Consider the following 18481-nt stretch of genomic DNA (forward strand, 5'->3'; position numbering starts at 1 on the left):
AAAAAAAAAGTTGTGGTATTGTTTGTGACATAGAGGGAGTTTTCTAAAACATGCTCTAACAGTATTACGTTTAGATTTTAAGTGTTGTTTTTCACAATCAACGCTTTCTTTCCATCCACCAGAGCGCTCCAACTTTACTGACTGTCAAGAGCTGACGCTTAGGGATACCACAGGCCAGGACGGAGCTATCATCCTATTAGCCTCTGGCTTGTCCCTGGTGTGGGAGAGCCCTTCTCATTTTCATCTCTCTGTGTGGAAGCTTCCATGGCTCAGTGGAAAGAGATCTGGTTTGGAATCAGACACTCTTTGGTGACGTGACCTTGGCCAAGGGTTGGCAAACAGTGACCTGTGGATAAATCCTGCCTGCCACCTGCTTTTGCCTCACTCGTGAGCTAAGAATACATTTCACAAGAAGTCAAAAGAAGTGTAATCTGTGTCATATGAAAATTATATGAAATTCACACCTTGGTGTCTATACATTAGGTTTTATTGGAACACAGCCATGCCCATTCACTGATGTTTTTCTATGACTGTGTTGGTGCTACAAGAGCAAAGTTGCATAGTAATGCAAAGACTTAAGGCCACAAAGGCAAAGATACTTACTATCTAGCCCTTTATAGGAAGTCTGTGGACTTGAACCAGGACAACTCCCTTGTCTGACCCTCACTTTCCTCACCTGTAAAATGGGATAATAACGGCACCTCCCTCCCAGGCTGGCAGCTTAATGAGGCAAAATAACACACAGGCGAGAGCAGACATTCTAAGGCTTACTAATTACGTAACTTTGGGCAAGTAACTTAATCCCTCAGTGCCTCAGTTTCCGTTTCCAATGGGGATAAGAGAGCCTCTGCGTCCTTATTATGAGTTCATTGTACATGCATCAGCTGGAACGGTGCCTGGCACACATTAAGTGCTAAGTGATGTTAGCTACTGCTACCCTTACAGGGTTGCGGTGAAGAGAAACACTCATGTTTATGAAAAAGAGGAAAGCTGAAATCATGTTCTTGGTTCAAAATGCCCAGCCGGGGCTCCTCTCACAGTAAGCACCCTCACCACGCGGCAGAGAGAGCAAGGACTCTGCTGCCAGACTGCCCGAGTGTAAACCCAGGCTCCTTCGCTCACTAGCCACGTGACCTTGAGCACTGACTCAACCTCTTTGAGCCTTGGTTGTATCATCTGTAAAATATGGGTAATAATAATAATAATAATCCCCTCTTTGGATTTTTGTGAGGATTAAATGAGGTTGCATGTGTGAAAAGGACTTAGAACAGTGCCCACCACAGAGTAAGTTAATTTTACTTTTCGTATTTCTGAACACCATTATAATAAATGCAATAAATGCGTAATGATGAAAACAACGTTTACACAACGATGACCTAAAAATCATCTCTCATGCACTAACAGGTAGCTATACCATGATTTGGGAAACACGGACCGGCTGACAGATAGATGGAAGAAATATATGGAAGGCAAAGGGGAGCAGGTAGTAGCTTGTGTCTACCGTTCTACTCGTCAGAATCTATCCCAAAATACCTGAGAACAGGAGAAGCATGACACATGAGTATGGGTTACCTGCCTCCAGATTTGGGGCTACATGACACCCCTACCCACTGCTGTGCCCACTGTCCCCTGATCATGTCTTTCTTGGTTGTTTGGCCCGACTGCAAACCACTTCTGCTGCCAGCTCTCAGCTGCTGTCAATGCCGCTTCAGTCACCATTTTGGGGAAGCTTCTCTGGCTCACATTCTGCCCTTTCTCACACACGGTCCTGGCCCTGCACCCAGCCTGCTGGCCAGGGGCAGTGGACCTCTGACATTCTGGCTGTATGACATCTGAATATTCTATCTGGGGAGCTCCCGAGATCAGAGCAAAACCAAGCCCACCTCTCACTACAAAAGCTAAGAGGGTGGGATGCGTATCCGCTCTCCTGCTTCCTGGCCCCATAGTCCATCAGGTGCGGAAGTCCAGATCTCTGAATGTCAGTGGAGTGACGGAAAGGCACAGGGTCAGATAGAAAGTGTGTGCTGTAGCACCGAGAGCCCGGGGCCACGGGAGGAGCCGTCGGCAGCAATGGCTCCGTGGTAGTGACAATGGCCCTGGCGGAGCAGGCTAAGGGGATCATTCCTGTGGCTAGACTTGGCTTTGCAGTGCCTGCCCTGGTTCCTGCCTGCTATGTGCTATCTGATATCCTTCCAATAAATTTCATCTCTGAATAAGCCAACCAGAGATGTTTCCATGGGTTGTAACCAAAACCCTGGCCAGAGCACCAGGGTTGGGGGACCAGGCTGTAGTTGAAAATCTATATTTACACTTAAGCCCAGCCTGCTGGGCTGAGCCAGGATCTCTACTGGGGAGCTCCCGGAGGAGCACAGACAAGGACCTACGTTTGTACCTTACCTGTCTTATTTTTTTAGCATCATTATTGCCACATTCATCATTTTCTGCTAGCTGCCATGCTTTCTTGCCTTCCACGTTCCTTTCTGACCATATACCATTCATCTGGTTTAAAAAATCTAAAAATGTTGGAAGCCTAGGAATAAACCAGAAAGAAAGGGGAAAAAATTTTATTAAAAATGTAAGTCAAACTTCTTCAGATGAAGCCAAGTAACATTACTGGGAAAGAATTCTCTCCCATTTTCTTTATTGGATTTTCAGTGATTTGGTAGCACTGTGTCATCTATTCCACACAGGGTTTTTAACTTTTAATTTCCACTACTGTCTTGGATTTTTTAAATGGCATGCAGAGAGCACATCCTTTTGGGCTCCTGGAGGTGATATTTAGAGAAGAACTGAGGATAAGCTCTTCTCTCATCAAACACTGGAGCAACATCAAGAAAATGTACAATATACACAGATCAACTTCCTCACACAAAGTAGTGTCTACTATCCGTATAATTCCAATGGACAGAAGTGCATTCCACTGTCACCCAATAACTTAGGTTTCTTTCTTTCCAGTGGTTTCTCCTATTGGATGTATTTATAGCCTAATTTATGTCCCTTTTCAACACAGGTATTTGCTTAACAAATATTTACCATGAACCCATCGTCTTACAGGCACATAAAGGAATGAAGAGAAAATATTTTTCCTTTTTCCTTTTGTTTTTCCAGATCAAGAGCTCACTGAAAACAAATCCTTTTTGGGTAATCACAGACCATAGCCGATATGATACCAGATGCAGCGTTTGACATCCCTGGCCCGACAATCTGATTGACCACGTGTCATCCCCGCGACTCTTCTTGCTGGTCATAATCACACACACACCCCCACAGCAGCCTACACGTCCACCTCCCCCCATCACCAGATACCCAGCTGCTCACAAATTCTGGTGAGTGTTTCACGATGAGCAGGCAAGTTCTCCTCCACCTACTCTCACTCATGTCTGGACTTGCCCTTGCTTTTCCAAGACGTGTTGGTGGTGCCCTGCTACTCAAAGGACCACCAACGCTGGCATCCAGCCTTAGCACGACCGAGAGCTGGAAGGAGCTTCAGACTCAGAGATCTCACAGTTAGGCTGGAATCCCTTCTCCACTGACCGGAACTAGAGTGCTGGGTGGGGATGGAGAGGCACCTTTCCTCTTACATGCTTAGCACACAGTCAGACAGAGGCTCAAAGGTGTTTAATAACAGCATGAATGGAATGGGAGGGACACAGAAAGAGCAGCTGGCTGGGGAGGCAAGTTCCCGTAGGAGTCAAGCACAGATGGATACAGGCTCTCAGGTTAGTCCTGGCAAGGAAAGGGGGATGTTCTTTCTTAGAAACGAGCCAAGAAAGACAGGATGGGCAGGATAAAAAATTAAATAAATCATGGTGTGCTTCCCCCCTTGATTTCTTCTGCACTAGATATGAATGGGAAAGGGTTGGGGAGTATTTTCCACTCTAAGATTTGTCCCAGGCCTCCTCGGCTGGGAGTGGGAACTGTAGCGTATCTAGAAAGGGAACGCTAAACTTGGGAAAACCAGTCCAGGGAAACCAAGAGTTTGGATTTGTGGAATCAGCTTTAAATGTGCCTTACAGAACTCCAGGTGCCCTTCAGTTGAATTTATAGGAGTTATTTCTCTTTGAAAAAATAAAAACTCAGCAAGCCTGGCTCTTCTTTCTTCTCTTTGGTTTGTCTGAGGTCCCCTATATAATCTGTCAGTTCCAAGGATGGCTAACACAAGGAATGAAGGGTAACTGGATGCCAGCCACTGCTTTTATTGTCTGCTACCTTACCGGACTACATAGACGCATAGACTTTCCAGCTTTACACTGAGAAAAGGAAAGAGAAACAATAACAAACCACACCCTGTTGTTTTCCCAGGGTGTTCTGATTTTGAAAAGGGATTGTCTTATGCTGAAGTAATGAACTCAGTCATGGGCTGTAGAAACCAATGTCGCCCTCCCTAATTTGCCCAAGTTTGAAACCAGCAAAATACAATTTGACTGTGTATTTTTATTCCCTTCTACCTGCATGAACGGTAATGGGTAATGAGTTACTTATCAATTCTGTAAACCTCATGGTTGAGGAAAGTTCATGATTGGAAGGACGCTTGCAGTCATTTAGTTCCATCCCTTACTGGCATTTGAGCCCCTTTTCAAAGCCTCTGCCAAACAGCTGTCCTCCTTACCTGTGCCAGCCTCCTGTGTGGGAAACTCATCACCTTTAAATCACTTCATTCCTTCCTTTGCCAGTTACAACTGCTGAAAAGTCCTAATTTATATAGCATCCCCGTCCATCTACCATCAGTCCTATTTCTACCCTATAAGGCCATACAGTAAATAGAATCTTCACTCATTCAATTGCTCAGGTCAAAAATCTGAGTCATTCTTTACTCTTTTCTGTCTCTTATACTCGCTATTCAATCCACTGGCAAACACCATCAGATCCACCCTCAAATTTACACCAAGATGCATCACCCATCATCTTTACTCTGACCACCCTAGTATAAGCCCCATCATTCTCCAGCCTGGACCGCTACCATAATTTGCTCACTGCTTACTATGCTCTCAGCTGCTGTCTATATATCACCCAAGGGGGACGTTTTTCAAAAATACATTCTGCTATTCACAATAGCCAAGACATGGAAGCAATCTAAATGTCATTGACAGGTAAATGGATAAAGAAGATGTAGTACATATATACACAATGGAATATTACTCAGCCATAAAAAGCATGAAATAATGTCATTTGCAGCAACATGGATGGACCTAGAGCTTATCATACTAAATGAAGTATGTCACACAGAGAAAGACAAATATCTTATGATATCACTCATATGTAGAATCTAGTTAAAAAATGATACAAATGAACTTATTTACAAAACGGAAACAGACATATGGATATAGAAAACAAACTTACGGTTACCAAAGGGGAAATGTGCTGGGGAGGAGGGATAAGTCAGGAGCTTGGGATGAACATGTACACATTACTATGTATAAGACAGATAACCAACAAGGACCTACTGCAGAGCACACGGAACACTACTCAATATTCTGTGATAACCTATATGAGAAAACAATCTGAAAAAGAGTGGATATATGTATCTGTATAACTGAATCTCTTTGCTGTACACCCGAAACTAACACAACATTGTAAATCAACTATAATAAAATTTTTTTTTAAATGTATTTTGCTCTCCCCACCCCCCACCCCCCACCCCGATTATTTTATCATGTTACTCCCCTGGTCAAAACTTTCTGGCAGCTCTACAAAGCCTCTATACTGTAGCCATACAAGACTCTTTTTCTCTGATCTCTTCTCTTCCCACTCACCACTCTCTACCCATTCCTGGACATCCCTTGAAAAAAACAAAGCCTTTGCATTGGCTGTTCCCTCTGCCTGGAATGTTCTTCCTTCAGGGAGCCCTGAGGCTGGCTCCTTTACTTCATACTGGTTTTTGCTCGTGTTACCACCAAATATCAAATATCACCACCACTCTTCATAGCATTTATCATCTCCTGTCATTTGCTAAATTCATTTCTAAAACGTGTTCCCTGTCCATGTTCTCTAACTAGATTGCAAGCTCCATGAGAACACAGATATTGTGTTTATTCACTTCTGTAACCCCAGCACCTGACACATTTCAACAAAACTGTGTTGTGAAAAGACTGAATGAATAAATGACTATCCATCTTTCATCTTTCTTCCAAATAACTGTCCTTCAGTCATTTGAAGATGTTTACTTATCTCCATGTCAATCTTTCTCCAGAAAAAATCAATTTCATTCCATCACTGTTCTACACGTGATTTCCCATCCCCTTCCCTCCTGGTTCCCCCTTTTCTCTCCTCCATGTACTTTGCCTGCTATCCTCTCACAGGGCCTGGTGCTGGGCCAGAGCAGCAGTTAACTATGTGGGTTCTGGAGTGAGCCTGAAAGGTTTGAATGACTTGTTTACCTCGATGCAAGTCACTTGATGTTCTTTATAATAAGCAATAGTACCTGGCTGAATTAAACAATAAAAAAGTGCACTTATTAGAAGTAGATGGACTGGCTCAGAGATCTGATTAAAAAAAAAAAATCAGGCCCTGGAAAACTGAGTAACAAGCAAAGCTTGGGGACCAAAGCAGTAGGGCCATTTTTTCAGAGCACTGATGTTGGGTGTTATCAGCTCTATTCTTTTCTGTCCTTGTTATACTCCATTCACGGCTCAAATACCTGGAAAAGGTAATGCCATGGGTTTGGTTTGATTCACATTCTCACCCTTTGGTCTGCAATACGACTGATGTTCAACCAAGCCTGTACATAATGATGGAGAGGTAGTTACCCAAAGATAGAGAATGGAATGAATATTGGGCAGGCCAACAGGCAGATGCCCACTGCACTCTCTAACCTGCCATTTGCTGCCTCACTGATTATCTGAGGCTTAAACAAGATAACATGCATAAAGGCTTTGGCACAGGGCCTGGCACGCAGCAAGCATAGGAGGCCTACATCAAGTAGGGGACCCAGATCGGAATTCAGTACTCTGGGGAAGGTAGAGTGCGCTGACATTCTTCTCATTTCAGACCCTAGTAACAGAGGCTTCCACTTCAGTGGAATGCACACTTTCACCAGCCACAGCAATGAGTGACTCTAACTGAGCTTTTTATCAACCAATACCCGTGAGTTGTTACCGTCAGTGCTTCTGCCAGGTCTTGAATCCCCCTCTCACATGAACACAGTTGACTGTTTGGTCCTTACACTTACCCCACAGCACTTAATCTTGTTAAGATAATGACCCTCCTGGAGTCTATCTGCTACCAAAACCTTTTAGTCTTGTGTCACCTGCACATTTATTACCAGATTAACTGCAATCATAAGAGAAAGTTCACATGAAATTCTTTGCACATATGCAGCACAGCAAAAATTAAAGGTGTTATTTTAGTTATCATTTCGGTCTCCCAAGTGGTGGTGGATGGAAACTGCTTAGTACAGGCTCCATTTTCCTGGCATATGCCCAATTCCTTTTTTCTTCTAGTTTCAGTTCCACTAGGTGAAAAACCGCCGTGCGCCTTCCCAGGGCATGCAAATTCAACTACCTTACAAGCAAGAATATGTGAGGTTTTTCCATTAGCATCCGTCTTCTAGAGAGCTTCAAGGAATTTAGGTTTTCAGCAGATAGCAATCTAGTTCTTAAGCCATATGGGCATATGTTCTCCATCTTATAAGTCTGACCTTGGCTGGCTTCAAAAGCAACAGCCAGTGCTATTTCAGAGCAAATGTAATTTATATTATCTGATTGTCAACAATGCAATATCTCTACGCTACATGATCATGGTCAGGGAGATAGCTACAATAAGGACTTTATATGAATAGCTCTGGTTAGGGATTTAGAGTAATGTTATGTACATAACTTCAGTGTCTTCTGTGGAAACAATGCAGAGCACTGATACTCTGTGAAGACTATATTAATGATGTGTGCCTGCTGCCTGCACGTCCATCACCTTTTTACAAATTTACGTAGATGCCAAACAAAACTCCTTAGCACGACTGTTCTTTTGACCGGAAGTAAATTCACTTCACCATACTACAACGAAGATGTCTTAGCGTACAAAGAAACTATATATCCATGTGTTTTAAGCCATGGTCCATACACCTAGGTGCCTAATGTGTTGTCTGATACTGGCGTTATCGTTCTATATTTCTATTTCCTGTGCCGTTATAATGTTCATGTCTTTCCCGTTAATCTTTCTTCTTGACATTTATTATGTTTATATATTTGGGGAAAATAAACGCCTTTCTTGTTCTGTTCAAAAATGAACATTTTCGGGCTTCCCTGGTGGCGCAGTGGTTGAGAGTCCCCCTGCCAATACAGGGGACACGGGTTCGTGCCCCAGTCCGGGAAGATCCCACATGCCGCGGAGCGGCTGGGCCCGTGAGCCATGGCCGCTGAGCCTGCGCGTCCGGAGCCTGTGCTCCGCAACGGGAGAGGCCACAACAGTGAGAGGCCCGCGTACTGCAATAAAACCAAACCAAACCAAAACAAACAAACCAACAAAAGAACATTTTCAAGTTACCAAACTCATTGGATTATAGTTTTTTTGGCTTTCCAAATATAGGCATCTTTAAAGCATGCTATGAGACCTTTGAAAAGTGATTAATGGCCTTTGTCCCCCCAGACCAGCCCTTGGTCTTCAAAGGAAAATGATGATAGCCATAATTGAGGTTTAATGGAGTAAAGCAGAGTGAATAGCTGAAAGGAAGAACGAGGGCTTAGGGCCAATGCTGACCATTAGCAGATAACTTTTCTTCTGTCTTTGAGGATTCTCCATTCTGTAAGTCTGGTCAGGCTAAATTTCTGCTATTCTTAAACAGTCCCTGGATCCTTCGAGGGCGCTCTGGTTTCAATCCTCTTGGAGATAAGAAATGCTCAGTTGTGATAAGAGGCATTTGCAGGCCAGAGCGTGTAAGTGGCTGGGGAGGACAGAGAGGTTCGCTGAATTGTGGCAAAAGGACTCTAAACAAAGACCTCCGAAAGTGAGAGTCTCCCGCGGAGAGACATGCTGTATCCACGAGAGTCCCCCCTCCTCAGGCCTGGAAGGGATTCCACACCTTCTCAGAGCTTTGATGTTCCGAATGCTTATTGGAAAATGTAAACCTGATAATGCTTCTCTCTCCTCTATTTATTATTTGTACTTGGATGAATTCTGACCTCACAAGGCAAACTCCTGATCTCTGGTGTAAGATTCTTTATCCGGGCAATGTTTTTATTTTTCCTCCATGCTAGTTTTTAAACATCCCGGGGCCAGATTCCATTATTTCATCTTTCTTTTCTGCCTTAAGAAGGTAGTTGATGATTCCAGTGACCAGCCTCCTCCTTTCTTTTTTTTTTTAACTAGTAAGAGGTAAACACAACCTGTGTCAGCTTTCCTACACGATGAGACCCAAGAGAACCTACAGGATGAATATACGTGTGAAACGGTGTAAGGGAGTGAAACAGAAGGCACTTTCAGTAACATGACATCATGACTTGGTATTTGGAAAGTAAGTATAGGCTGGAATTTAACGACCAAGTATGAATGTGGTGGAGGAAAATATAGGCTAAGGGGTTACGTAGTAAGACTGCAATCTCCTTCAGCGGCAGGATCTCAGAACGGATTCAAGCTCAGGATAATTTACGGAATTTGGTGCTGATCATGCAGTCTTGCGAACGGCCCTTAGGTCAGAGGATGGCTCTTATCTCAGGGCCTGTTTTGTATCATCCTCTCTGCTTCACTCTTCTGTGCAGCTGACAATCGTCAGAGCCCTAGGCTGCCCTGTGGAATGTCACATGCATTATAACAAATGACCATCCAGGCATGGAGGCAGATGCAAAGTGCACATCGTAGCATTAAGGACCCTGCTTTGCATTTCTCGTTTCACATCGTGTGCGGGGAAAATGATCTGCTTCAGGTTTTGTTGTACGGGATTATTCAACTTTGTTTCCTGCGTGTCTGGTGGAATTGCAGAGCCTTACTGGCATTTAAAACATGCTACGCCATGCCAAGGTCTATCGCATCATTTAGCTGAAGTGGAAGAAGCGCCAGAGCACCCAAAAGGCACCTCCAGACAGCGTGGGAGGGTCCTTACGAAAACAGATCAGTACAGAGGAAAATACTTGCAGCGGCAAGGCTCACATCACTGTGCGTAAGATTACCTGGGGCTTGTTCCCGCCAACACCCCTGCCACACATTCTAGGCCACAACCATGGAGAATCAAATTCTCTAGGTTTTAGGCAAGGCTCTCTGGATTTTTAACAAACTCCACATGATCTGGAGGCAAGTCGTCCACTGACCACACTTTCAGAGACACTTATCTGCAAGGTGCTGCATGGTATAGGAAAGAACCCGGCTGGCATGGGTTTGGCTGCATTGTTGCTCACTGGTCAGATTTCTTAACTTCTTTAAACTTTATTTTGCTCATCTATAAAATCGGTACGACAGTACGCCCCCTAAGTGTACTGATGTCAGTAAAACACCTAGTACACTGCTGGGTATATGACAGGAGCTCACTAAATCACAATATTATTCTTATTACTACTATTATTTAAAAAAATCATGTTCAAGGAAGCGCTCAAGTGACTTCAACACCAGACAAACTCCACCAAGCAGGGAATGGGGCAGTAGGGCCAAGCCAAGGAAAGGGCTTTGGATAACTGGAAGATACCCTGCTATCGACTCCTTACGCTGGCCAGGCCATCCTTCTGTATTTGCAGTTTCCTCGTTTTTATTCTCTGTGGCATCTTGCTTTTTCCTTATTGAAAGGTAACCATCACAAAATTTGCTTTCTTACCATAGATTATATTTTCTTGTGGATATACCAGTAAAAGTATGGAGTGAAATATTCCTAATTTTCTTGATTTCCCCATGCCCGTATGAGGCAATAGCCAATACCACTGGGACTGCTCTATTATTCTAAAGAAGTACTTGAAGACACAGTGACTATGGCAAAGGGAAAATGCTAGGAAGGCATGTTCTGAAACTCAGCTACGCTCCACAGTGATGGGAACTGTGTGTGTGTACAACTCCATTTTCCAAAACAGGATTCAGTGCTCCAACGTACTGGTTGCGAAATGGATATAATATGTCAGAGGGTTGGTGATGGTGCTGGTGGGGACTGGGCTGGTTTCACGGTTGGGTCACCCTCAAAGTGGCACAGGAGGGCTTCCCTGGTGGCGCAGTGGTTGAGAGTCCACCTGCCGATGCAGGGCACACTGGTTCGTGCCCCGGTCCGGGAGGACCCCACATGCCACGGAGCGGCTGGGCCCGTGAGCCATGGCCGCTGAGCCTGTGCGTCCGGAGCCTGTGCTCCTCAACGGGAGAGGCCACAGCAGTGAGAGGCCTGCGTATCACAAAAAAAAAAAAGTGGCACAGGGTCCCGTGATTAGAAGGACCCCACATTTGTTTTAATACTCTCCTGTTGCCATCTTGAAAGTTGCAATAATATTGAACAAAGTCCCCGTACTTTGATTGGGCTCCGTATTTTATAGCTGGTGCTGGGTCTAGATGAAGGTAAATATTAGCAAAGGCATCGAAGCTTAGTGTGAGGCCACATCAGAAAGTTTAAATGCAAATGTGCTCTGATTTACACTCTTAAGAGATCATTTTTGTTTTTTCTGCTGAGTAAGAACAGATCACAGGTGAATGGGAAGAAGAATGAAAGCAAAAAGACAAGGAGAAAGGAGGTCATTTTAGTACCTGAGTGAGAGATAATAGTGATCATGGATTGGGGTAGACTGCGGAAGTATTATATTCCACGCCCCGGAAGGAATAGAGATGAGATACATTTTTTGCGGCAAAGCCAACAAGGCTAAAGTTTAACAACAAGAACAAGCTATTGGGGCTTCCCTGGTGGCGCAGTGGTTGAGCGTCCGACTGCCGATGCAGGGGACGTGGGTTCGTACCCCAGTCTGGGAGGATCCCACGTGCCGCGGAGCGGCTGGGTCCGTGGGCCATGGCTGCTGGGCCTGCACGTCCGGAGCCTGTGCTCCACGGTGGGAGAGGCCACAACAGTGAGAGGCCCGCGTACCACAAAAAAAAAAAAAAAAAACAAGATATTGATGTTATAAACTTTTCCCATCAGCAAAATGTCTTCTTGTTAAGCCAGGGGAATGCTCACAGAACCACTCTGGTGGGAACAGTAAGTTGTACGTGAGATTTTTTTGCCCTGACCCTGACAGCTTTCAGGCCTGGAGTCTAAAGACCAAGCCGAATGAGAGCTGTACAGAGCATGTTTCAGGCTGACCAAGGTCAACCACAGCCAGCCTTGCGGATGGGGTCAGAGGAAGATCCCATCTTGCAGCTGTGGCCCAAAACCACCTATGACAGCAATTATTGATGGCTGTTCTTTGTCCCAACTTGGTGGCAGTCAGGTGACAATGAACACAAGCAGAATGAAGAGGCTAACGTTGGATTGACTATGTGAGTACAAGCTTGTTAAGGGAAAAGAGCAGACAAGCCACCCAAACATTAGTTAAATGGTGCCTTTTAGAGCTCCCATGTTGTCTAGACTAGAGGGGCCAGTCTTTAAATATTTACATGATTTCTGTTTATTACATTTTATTTTATTTGGCCTTTGGAAAATATTACAAAGGTTAATTGTAGTATTGTTACTGATGATTAAATTCCATAATTAATTTTAAACTCAACATGACCTACCACTATTTCTTTAATCTAACTATTGAGACTCCTTGGAATTTACATTAAGCAAGTAATCAACATGGCTATGGAGAAGACACTAGGGCTGCAGCCTCTCGTAGCCATAAGGTTGAAAGTCCGTTCAAATTTAGAAACCTCAGAGACCCAAGCTTACTTTTTCCCCGCCTCCAGTGGCTTTAATCATGCTTATAAAGTGCATTGAGCTACCATTATTTTTCTTCAATTTATTTAGCTTATTCTGATTATGGAGCTGAGGATGTCATATGGTTGTGAGATAACGAACTCCTTTTGGAGTGGGCCCATGGCAGGCTTCTGTGCTTGCTCCCTTAAAATGGACAAAGAAAGCTAGGGTGGCCATTCCTAAGTGAAAAGTGTTGCTCCAAATCTGTGTGACACTGTGAGTTAACAAGTCTACAATCCTGTGCTCAAATGCAGATGGAATCCTACAAATGCTCACTGACCACCCATCCCTTTTTCTTCAAAAACAACTGAAACACAACTTGAAGGTTTTCAGATCACTTCTGCCTTGCACCTCGTTCCGTTGTGTTGGGTTTTTGCTGATGTAGTATCATCGTTTGATGAAATGAATGGAAAAGGCAGGGTGGAGCATAAATTCCTTCAAAAACAAGATGACAGAATCGAATGAAACCCTATTTCCTCAGAGTTAAAACGTTTAGCCTGTTTTCATGTGTAAAGCACAACTAGGGCCTCAGAGAGGCATTGGCCAGCAGACATATATATTTGTTTTAATTTGTATTCAATTGGTCTTAGAATCCACTTTAAAAATACATAAATATTTTCCTTGGAAGTGCAGATACTTCCTGCATTTATGAAGGGAAAAATAAATGAAAGCTCTGTTTGTTTTGCATGACCAGATGTGGGCTGGATACAATGTGGGATGGAGCAAAAAAGAACTGGGCTGGCTTGGGGCCCACACTATCAGCAACTATGACTTGGGTGAGTCCCATGCACCCTTCCCCCAGCCTCAGTGACAACTGTGAAATACCAATCAAATAGTGATGTGAATGTTAAACTTTCTTTTAGTTCTCCAATTTGTCACCACTAGCAGCCACTTCCTTTTCTTCTTTCATGTCTGCATTTTCAATAATTTCAGGGACTTTTTAAAACTTGAAACTCTGTTTAGTATTTTTTCCATATTCTCACCTTCTCCCCCACTAACATTTTTTTTTTTTCTTTTACCCTCTGGTGAACCTCAAGGCAAACCAAAATGTCTGTTCAGAGGGATTTGATTAGAAGTTTATTGATTTTCCTCACATTGGTCCATAGTCCTTTGGTTGTTTATAAACACACAAACTTGTATTTAGGTGTTTACAAGGCAGAGATTATGTAAATAATTTTTGGAGAGTCAAGAAAACGTATAATCACAGAACGAGTTTGTTGTTGATACATTTTAAAATATTTGATTTTTCTCTTGGAAGAAAAAATGGGATGAAGAAACGTGAACAGCCCACGGCCTGCACGTATATTATGTAAACTTAGATCTAATCTAGTCCATCCATCCATCCACCCATCTCTCTTCCTAGCAGGAAACACTGATGTACGTTGTATAGTAGCAACATCACTCATCTTGGGAATGATTTGAACTTCAGTACTATAAATGTTAGAGTTGCCATATAATTTCATTGTTTGATTAAGTAATGCTACTTTCCTATAACAAGCCAGTACACATTCCAAGCATTAAGACACAATTATGAAAGGCCCAACGAGCTACATATTTGACAGAAGTATCCCAGGGCTCAGGAGTGATTTCAAGTCCCTCGTAAATTATTCTAACAACACCTTCTATTTCCTTGCAGAGCTGCTAGCATTTTTCTGAATTTAACTTAATTTTTCCCCTAGGAAAAAGGAGCTTCACAGAAATTGACCACTGCTAAATGTTTATCAAAGTACAGCTCCTCCTTTCTTCTGTATAATGAATGTCCTGTTGGAAACAGGATGGGATAAAACTTTGAAATATATTACTGGAACATACAATTTAAACTTTCACAGACATAAAATGACAAATATTGCATGATTCCGCTTATATGGGGGTACCTACATCAGTCAAATTCATAGAGACAGAAATTAGAATGGTGATTGCCAGAGACTGGATGAGGGGGAAATTAGGAGTTCGTATTTAATGGGTATAAACTTGCAGTTTGGGAAGATGAAAAGTTCTGGAGATGGATGGTGGTGATGGTTGTACAACAATGTGAATGTGCTTAATGCTACAGAACTGTACACTTAAAAATGATTAAAATGGAAAATTTTATGTCATGTATATTTTGCAACAATTTTAAAGACAAACAATTGCACCAAAAAGAATGAAATACCTAGGAATAAATTTAACCAAGTTGGTGAAAGACCTGTACAATGAAAAGTATAAGACACTGATGAAAGAAATTGGAAAAGACACAAATAAATAAATAAATAAAAAGATATTCTGTGCTCCTAAATTGGAAGAATTAATATTGTTAAAATGTCAACACTACCCCAAGAAAACTACAGATTCAATGCAATCCCTATCGAAGTTCCAATGATATTTTTTGCAGAAATATAACACAATCCTAAAATTCATATGAAATCTCAAAAGATCTCTAATAGCCAAAGCTCTCTTGAGAAAGATGCACAAAGCTGGAGGCATCACACTCCTTAATTTCAAACTATATTACAAAGGTATAGTAATCAAAACAGTGTGATATTGGCATAAAAGCAGACACATAGATCAAAAGAACAGAATAGAGAACCTAGAAATAAACCCATGCATATACAGTCAGTTAATTTATGACAAAGGAGGCAAGAATATACACTGGGGAAAGGACAGTTTCTTCAATGAATGATCTTGGGAAAATTCGACAGCCACATACACAAGAATGAACTAGACTACTATCTTACACCATGCACAAAAATTAACTTAAAATGGGATTGAAGACTTGCATATAAGACTTGAAAGCATAAAACTCCTGGAAGAAAACATAGGTAGTGAACTCCTTGATGCCAGCCTTAGCAATATTTTTTTTGGATCTGACTCCAAAAGCAATGGCAACAAAAACCAGATGGGACTACACCAAACTAAAAAGCTTCTGCACAGCACAGGGAATGAGCGACAAAATAAAAAGGCAAATACTGAAAGGGAGAAGATATTTACAAATCATATATTCGATAAGGGGTTAATATCCAAAATATATAAGGAACTCATACAACTCAGTAACAACTACAACAACAAAAACAATCTGTTTTAAAAAATGGCAGAGGATCTGAATAAACATTTTTCCAAAGAAGACATACAGATGGCCGACTGGTTCATGAAAAGACACTCACACTGCTAATTATCAGGGAAATGCAAATCAAAACCACAATGAGATATCACTTCACAACTGTTAGAATGTCTATCATCAAAAAGACAAGAAATAACAAGTGTTGGCAAGGATGTGAAGAGAGGGGAACTCTTGTGCGCTGTTAGGAATATAAACTGGCACAGCCACTATGTAACACAGTATGGACGCTCCTCAAAAAATTAAAAATAGAACTACCATATGATCCAGCAATTCTCCTTCCATGCTATGATTTCTATTCATTAAAGTTTTTTAAGGTGTGATATATGGCCCAGAATGTGATCCATCCTGGTGAATGTTCCATGTAAGTTTGAGAAAAATGTCTATAAATGTCCATTATATACAGTTGATACAAATAAACTTTTTGAAGCTTCAAATTTAGCTTGTTCATATGTAGTGTGATATTGGTGCAAAATATAAATCATTCTGCCATTTTTTGTTTTGATTATTAAATATTTGACAAGCATTCATTTTCTTCTTCTCCAAGAAGATCTTGGAGTGGAGTTAAATCTTCGTAAAACTCTTGCATGACTCAACTGACGTGTATTGGCAAAGTACACAACATCATTAAAATCACTGTCTTCTAGTCTCATCAAGAGTTCTATAAACTGGTGGTGATTTATAGCATTTGCACACATATTAAACAATTTTTAACAATTGCACCCATGATACTTTTCATAGAGTTCACTTTAGTAAACTGAGCACAGAGAGTTTCAATATGAATCTTACAGTGAAGCAAAGCATTAAAGGAGTCACCCGTCTTTTGTTTTCAAGTTCCATTAGCTTTAGATTTTTAATCTAACATACCTGGAGTACTGTCCATCATGATAGAAACTAATTTTTCATGTCTAACTGAAATTCTTCTTTGACAGATACAAGTTGAAAAATATCTACATAACTTTGATTTTTTTTTTGTTTGATTTGACATTTCTTAGTAAATTTGGAAGCCCTTTAAGACAAAACAGAGTACTAATTGGGCTGTGAAGCCTATGTCATACAATTCATTGAAAGCTAAAGTAAAGTACTTGCAATGTTTTCATAGTTTCATCATTTGCTCTTTGACATTGTTAGAAAAGTCTTGCATTCTATGGTCAACGGTTTTCTGGCTCTGTTAAAGATCTTTCATTTTTCATATATTATTTTGTGTTTTCCTCATGATTTTCTAGCACAATTTTCATAATGGGATTAATTTATTTGACCATATCTCTGTCTTTAAAATGGTTTTCTTTTTTCTGTGCAAGAATCCAAGATGTTTACAGCTGGTCAAAATTAGAAGCCCAGACGCTGTAAAAAACAAACAAACAAACAAAAAACTTAAAGTTTATTTTTGGGCAGTTAATTTGGATTTCAGATGACTATTTCAGTGATTTCTTTCTGAATTTTGAGAGGAAACCTATTACCAATATTATGGAATAATATTTTGAAATAGACTCTTGTAGAATGAAAACAGAAGTATTAGACTAAAACATTCTTTTTTTTTTAAATTTTGTTTGTTTATTCTTGGCTGTATTGGGCCTTCGTTGCTACACATGGGGTTTCTCTAGTTGTGGCGAGCTGGGGCTACTCTTCACTGGGGTGCACACCTTTTCACTGTGGTGCCTTCTCTTGTCGCGGAGCATGGGTTGTAGGTGTGCGGGCTTCAGTAGTTGTGGCTCGCAGGCTCTAGAGCACAGGCTCGGTAGTTGTGGCCCACAGGCTTAGTTGCTCCGTGGCATGTGGGATCTTCCTGGCCCAGGGCTCGAACCCATGTCCCCTGCGTTGGCAGGCGGATTCTTAACCACTGTGCCACCAGGGAAGCCTGACTAAATCGTTCTTTTTTTTTTTTCTTCTTTTTGTGGTACGCAGGCCTGTCACTGTTGTGGCCTCTCCCGTTGTGGAGCACAGGCTCCAGATGCGCAGGCTCAGTGGCCATGGCTCACGGGCCCAGCTGCTCCGCGGCATGTGGGATCTTCCCAGACTGGGGCACGAACCCACGTACCCTGCATCGGCAGGCGGACTCCCAACCACTGCGCCACCAGGGAAGCCCAGACTAAATCATTCTTAACTCATAATGATGACAGTGACTTTTCCGATCTTAATGCAGGAAGAATTTAGAAGCTAAATCCAGTGTTCATGGTAAATGTTCCTGGTCCAATCAGCCCTATCTGTCTCGGGCATGGAGTGGCAGTTGTAGCAACTATACTACCATCTGTTTGGAAAAATCTGGGATTGTGAAGTCTAGCTGCTTATATATGACCTTGGGTAAAAATTACTTACATTTTCTGTTTTTAAAACTATGGAATATAACTACTAAACCAGAAACTAAAATAGCTCCATGACCCGGCTACAACCATTCTCTAATAAACTCTTTCTCTATTTGCTGCAAATTCCTTTATCTACCAAAAACCTTTCCTGCTTTTTCAAAAATTCTGTGCTGTTTCACAACATGGCTTCTGCTCGCTGTGGCACCAGTTCTACTCTGTAGTGCCTTCACGGCACGGTTTCACTTCCTTCTACCAATTCTAAACATGGCTTAAGTGCTCCATGTTTCCCAGGTGGAATTGCTAAGA

Source organism: Pseudorca crassidens, chromosome 10, assembly GCF_039906515.1.
Source record: "Pseudorca crassidens isolate mPseCra1 chromosome 10, mPseCra1.hap1, whole genome shotgun sequence".
Taxonomy (NCBI): domain Eukaryota; kingdom Metazoa; phylum Chordata; class Mammalia; order Artiodactyla; family Delphinidae; genus Pseudorca; species Pseudorca crassidens.